The sequence below is a fragment of the Tetrao urogallus genome (assembly GCF_951394365.1).
Source record: "Tetrao urogallus genome assembly, chromosome: 2".
In the NCBI taxonomy this organism is placed as follows: domain Eukaryota; kingdom Metazoa; phylum Chordata; class Aves; order Galliformes; family Phasianidae; genus Tetrao; species Tetrao urogallus.
The window spans coordinates 9,832,122-9,838,179 of record NC_136814.1 but is presented as its reverse complement, the minus strand read 5'-3'; positions in this window follow the sequence as shown (position 1 = coordinate 9,838,179).

Sequence of the window (6,058 nt, the reverse complement as noted above, 5' to 3'; positions counted from 1 at the left end):
AGCAGAAATACGGATGTAACCAGAAGCAGACTGTGAACCGGAAGTGGGCACTGAGCCAGAAGTAAAACTGCAGCTGGAAGGAGATGTGGAACCTAAAGAAAACATTGGACTGGAAGTGGAACCAAACCCTGACTGAAGGAGCGAGAGTGAATGGCTGGCCGGAAGTGACCTCGGAGCCGGAAGTGAACACAGAACAGAAGAGGAACTGGAAGTACAAATGTAATGGAAGCAGACATGAAACAAGAAGTGGAAATGTAGCCCAAAGTAAACTAGAACCGGAAGTGATCGTGAAACTGGAAGTGAAAAGGGAAGGAAATGCAGAACCAGAAGTGGAACCACAATTGGAAGTAAATGAGAAACCAGAATTGAAAGTGGAACCAGAAGTAAAAGCGGATTGGAGCAAAAATGAATCCAAAACCGTAAGTGGAACATGAAGCCAAAAGTAGAAGATGAACCAGAAGTGGAAATTAAACCAGAAGAGGAAGTATAACCCGAACTGGAAATGGAACGGGAAGTTGAAGTGGAATCAGGAGGTAAAATGTATTGCCTGTGTCATGCAGGCAATGATCTCTGGGCTGAGTGAGGTGGCTGCCTGAGGCCTCCATAGGCATGCCCTGGAGATGCTGGAGTGCACAGTGCATCCCCCGTCTCCATGCACAAGCTTGTGTGGAGGCTGTTGCCGAGGCACCATGCACACCTCACAGCCTGTGGCAGAGCTGGAGCAGAGAGACCTCAAAACACAGGGCAGCACTATGGGTTTGGATGTTCCTCCAGTGTCCCCAGTCAATATGGGGTGCCCTTCTCACTGAGTCATGCATGGATCTCGCCGTTAGCCCCTCCACACACTTATCCCCATGTGCACACACGGTGTCCAGACCATCTGAAATAAACAGCACTTTAAAAAGGAACTAGAGAAGGGGCAACTCACACTGCATCACCTTTGATAGGACAGGTGTGGTTGGTGTTACAGCTCTGACTCAAAGGGAAGCTCCTGAAAGGGGTACCAAGACAAGAAGAGCAGCTGTTGCTCACAGCAAGGAGATGGGGGCCAGGCTGACTCTCCTGCCATGAACTTTTGGCAGGACACTCCATTCTTGCAGCTTTACCTGGATACTTCCCTGGCATGAGGACCAATGTTATAAAGCAGGCCAGGTGATTTTTCAAGGAGCCAGCTCCATGTACATAGCTCAGGCTCACTGCTCAAACTTCACATGAGGAGTCGTATAAAGGCTGTTTATAGAAACCATGGGGATTTCTTTATTTTGGTGCAGAGACAAGGACCTGGGACAGTATGCACGGGCTGCCTTGGATAAGCAGCCTGGGTGACTGTGCTTATTGCAAAGTAGACTTGCTCCAATTATTGCAGGGGAGGTGATTAATGATATATATGTGTACATGTATATATATGCCCACAGTAAGCTTGAGGCTCTTTGCAAGTCATTATCGCCCAACCAGTTTATCATATGTTCCTGGTTAGTTAGGCTTGGGGTTGGGGGGGAGAAGAAAGCAATAGTGAAAATAGAAAACAGAAAATAAGACAGAAAATAAAAGCAAGGGTTCATTATAGGAATGCAGAGATAGTGACCACTGCAGTTTCACATTGCACGAATCTGGAAGGCAGCAGGGATGGGGAGTGCAACTTCTCAGTCAGCGATGGGGTGTTATGAGCAAAAAGGCAAACAACGAAAAAAGGCACAAAAGGGTTCAGGTGAAAATGGGCCAAAAGGCATAAAAAGGCAGTAGTCCTTTGTTTGCAAAGTCCTTATAAACGATCTGGGCTTTCTCTGCTTTCACAAGATAACAACACATTTTGCACATTCAACACTACAGCGCAGCCTTATCTACTCCTGCGCAGCTATGGCCCCTCATCTTAGGGTCACTTCCATCTATCTCAGAAGCAGAACATGAGCTGGGACCCTCCCCTTATCTTCGTTGCCCCTGGCAACCACGTGTAGGCAGCAGGGAGTCCTTTAGAGTCTCCCACAGGCCTCTCAAGCAACTTCTGAGACAAAAAACTTCTTTGTATACGCTCACAGGGCTGCAACACTATCCTCATGCAACAGCAGGCATTGGTTTCTGTAAAGCTCAGAGGTGTAGGAACCTGAGCCAAATCTATTTTATTTGTTTAGAAATTACCCTACATTTTTGAAAACATCAGCCTTGCCTATTAAAGTGAGAATATGATCACTGGAGTGTGATCTTTATTATACATAAAGAAGGAGCACGTTTTCTAAAAAAAGGAAAGGTTCCATTTTACTTTTAGATTGACACAAAATTCTTTGATTCAGCTAGATGGAGCAAGGGAGCAAGCCGAATATTAATTGTTTGGCAAATTCTATGTTAAATTGTAATGCTTTGTACTGGTGAGCATTTCACATTTTATCATCATGGTGGTAGGAGATGGAGATCCCTTCCCTAAGCCTGAACTTAGAGTCTTTCCAAGGGAAGGGAGACCTGGGCTGGGGATAAGCTCTGGGTTTCCCTGGTCAGATTCATTTCTCAACAGATTCCTTGACATCCACCTGAGGCAGGCTGTATTTGGTGGGTTGGCAAGCATGGATATTGCAGTGTTGCTTCCATGTGGTAAGGCCAGCTGGCAAGGGGCTTCAATGACTTAATGCAACCTTAGTGCTCTGTAGAATAAAGAAGGTGCTCTGCTAAAGCCCTGAGGTGATTAAGCAGGAGGTAAGTGAACTGCTTGGTGTTTTAGGAAGCATCAGGAACATCCTTTTTCCTTAGAAAAGTATTATCTGATTTCTTGGGGAAGTCTATAAGCAACATATCCTCTTCTCCAAATCTTTTTCTCCGAATCTTTATTGCCAAAAGCTGTTGCTGCTGCCTAGAAAAGATGTGAAAGTGATGGCAGGAGCTCTGAGAAGCAAAAGAATGAGAGTGGAGCACGTGGTCTCAGTCATTTATTGGTCTGTACAATGTGCATCTCCATAGTGCTGTGACTGTGGAATGGAGTTCCACTTGTTACGCTGAGGTTATGTGGCGAGGCATTAGGTAGAGCTGTGTGGTTGTTGTAAGGAGGAGCACATATTTCAGTGTGCATTGTACAGAGGTGGTGAGTGTTACTTGTAGGGGGCATACAGATGTTTGGGCTCTGTAGTGTAGCTGGGTGTATCTTGTAGGATTATTTACAGAGGCATGACTTTGTCTATGCATAGGACATGCTTAGAGCAATTTGGCATACAGAACAATTATGGTCAGATGTGCATCAGTGTGACACTTGTTTGGAACAATGGGAGTGTATTTTTGGAGGGCGGCGAGGTTGTGCTGCTGTCTCAGTTCAGCATAGGGCTATAAAATGAGGCTCTTCATTCATGGTATGCCTCTTCTTGTGCATGGAGGTAATATGGGGGCAGTGTAATATCAAAGGAGCCATGTGCAGTACATAGGTTACATGGGAAATCATAGAATCACAGAATGGCCAGGGTTGGAAGGGACCTCAAGGATCATTAATCTCCAATCCCCCTGCCACAGGCAGGGCCACCAACCTCCACATTTCATAGCAGCCCAGGCTGCCCAGGGCCCCATCCAATCTGGCCTCCAGGGATGACGGGGCATCCACAGCCTCTCTGGGCAGGCTGTTCCAGCACCTCACTACTCTCTCTGTAAAGAATTTCCCCCTGACATCCAATCTAAATCTTTCCTCCCTCAACTTGAAACCATTTCTCCTTGTCCTGCTGTTATCTACCCTTTCAAAGAGTTGATTACACTCAATCTGTAGCACTGTCTCAGGCAGCTTGACACTGCTGCTGGGTGCACATCTAGGGTAACAAATCATAATTAATTCCTCTTAACTGTTTCAACAGCTGAGTTTTCAAAGTACTACTGCATCTGAGCAGGAGAATTAGAATTCTCATCTTTACTTGTAATGCAGGTTATGGTTACAGTCTAACAGCAATTTATTGTCGTCCCATGGAAGTACAGTTTGTGCATTTGGGTATATTTGCACACTGCATTTATTTATATACTTTAATATCTTAATAGGTGAAAAGGCCTAAGAACAACCATGCTTTCACATGGAAATAAAAGGGAATCTAATGGGGCTCTTAATCCTCTGATACTCTTGTAATTGAGAGAAGAACTTGGTCTCACAATAATGAAGTGAATGCCCGTTGTTTTGGCAAAAGTGTGCACATGTATTCATGTTGTGTTTGAAAACTAGCCAGAAAATTGCTAAGTTAGCCCCATGTAGACATGAGGTCAACCGAGTCTCCAAGGAAGGAGAAACTTTTCACTGGAAGAGGATGGAAGTTGTAGTGTGAACCCTGGCAGTGTAGGCAGTGAATGATCATGCTCCTCTATGAGAAGAGCCGCTTAGCAATTGTTTTTCTTTGCTCTGCAGATTGCTAGCAGGTTGCTGAGAATTTCCACCTTCAAAATTTATTTCAGTTAGACCATCATGAATGCTATCCCAAATACCTCCCCAACAGCTGGATCTGTCAGCGTGGGTATCAATGCAATGACCATCCATGTACTGACACCAAGTATTAAGGCTACTGGATCATAAGCTGGGGCTCAACAAGATGATAACTTGCTGTGTATTTATCTATTGCTGAAGGAAAACAACTTTAGAAAGGGCTTTGCAGGCAAAGGGATCTCACAACTTCTATAACTGTCAGGGGGTGTTAGATAACAAATGGCCATATTTTGTTCTAATATTTTTTCTTTCTCATTCAATCTTTCTGTAGTCATAAAATTGAGTCTTTGTGATTGTTCAGAATGAACAGATTATCTATTTAAATGGCTGACTATCTTAGTAATTAACGAGATCTTACACTTGAAGCACAGTATATTGTTACTCGCAGGTGCTTTGTGGCCTATGCTGTGGAGCCAAAGACCTCTAGGTGTTACATGCTTAGAGCAAATGTCTCTAGCAATGGCATCATCACAGTTGTCTCTGACATGGGGTGGAGTTATCAAGGCATCTATTTATAGGGCATATGACATTTCCATTGAAAAGGAGAACTTAGTCCTGGCCATTCTCAGGTTTGAAGCAAAAGTAAAAAACTGAAGTATTTCAGGCAGGTTTTATTTTTCTGCACAGCTTGATTGAGTAGGCTGAATTTCAGCCAGGATTTTGTTCACTGTTAGGAGCTACACGTGTTAGGGTGACCCACAGCTAGTTGGTAACGTTACTGTATAAACAAGTGGATTCAAGGTATTCTGTGAAATGGTCTGGGAACTTCTGTGCTGTATTTGGGATTCCTCTCTTCTATCAGCATAATCTGTTTTAAAATTCTTTTCAGTTTACATTTCTCCTACTCAACAAGCCATCTGCTACTGAACTTTGTTCTTTTATATATGTGCCAAAGTCCTAAAGGAAATATTGACTTAAACAGAAAATTCTTTGAGACTTTAAAGTGTTCTTAATACTACATGCTGTCTTTTCAAGCCTTATAGAATTGCTTTTCTCTATTTGTTTTTAGAATGCATGTCAGACCGTCTTAAAAAGACTTGAGCTGATGAAACAGTTCAATCCTAAAGGATCCTGGGACTACCAGGTAAGTAATCTGTCTCTGTCAGCAGACAAATGAGCACTGTCAGACTGTTTTCATTGGCACCCCCTGAATGCAAATATATCTTTCTGCATCTCATTGGCAGAGGTTTGAGGCAAGAGAGCAAGTGAAACAGACAAAGCTTGCAAGGGCTTGTCTCCAAAGCCTAAGTTGTGACTGATCCTGGGGCCTGCCTATGACAAACTTTTCCAAATAAGTCTGAAGTGGTTACCTATATTTCTGTAGATAGGCTTCAGTCCTGGTCAGAAAGAAGTCTAATTGTTTTCAAATTCCTATTCACTTTGCTGGATTAAAATTGCCTGTGAGATCTGTGTTAGCCTGTCAGCAATGGGGTTGGGTTCTATAGATGAGTGAGTATTCATACTGCAGAGGCAGTTCTTATTCAGTTGCATTGACTGCATCCAGGGAGATTCTGGGAGGACTTATAGCCCCAGTGCCATTGTTGCTCTAATTCAGGGCTACATATCCTTTCCTACCTAGAAACATTACACATGACCTCCAAGAAATATTTAACTGCATTCAAAAAGCAA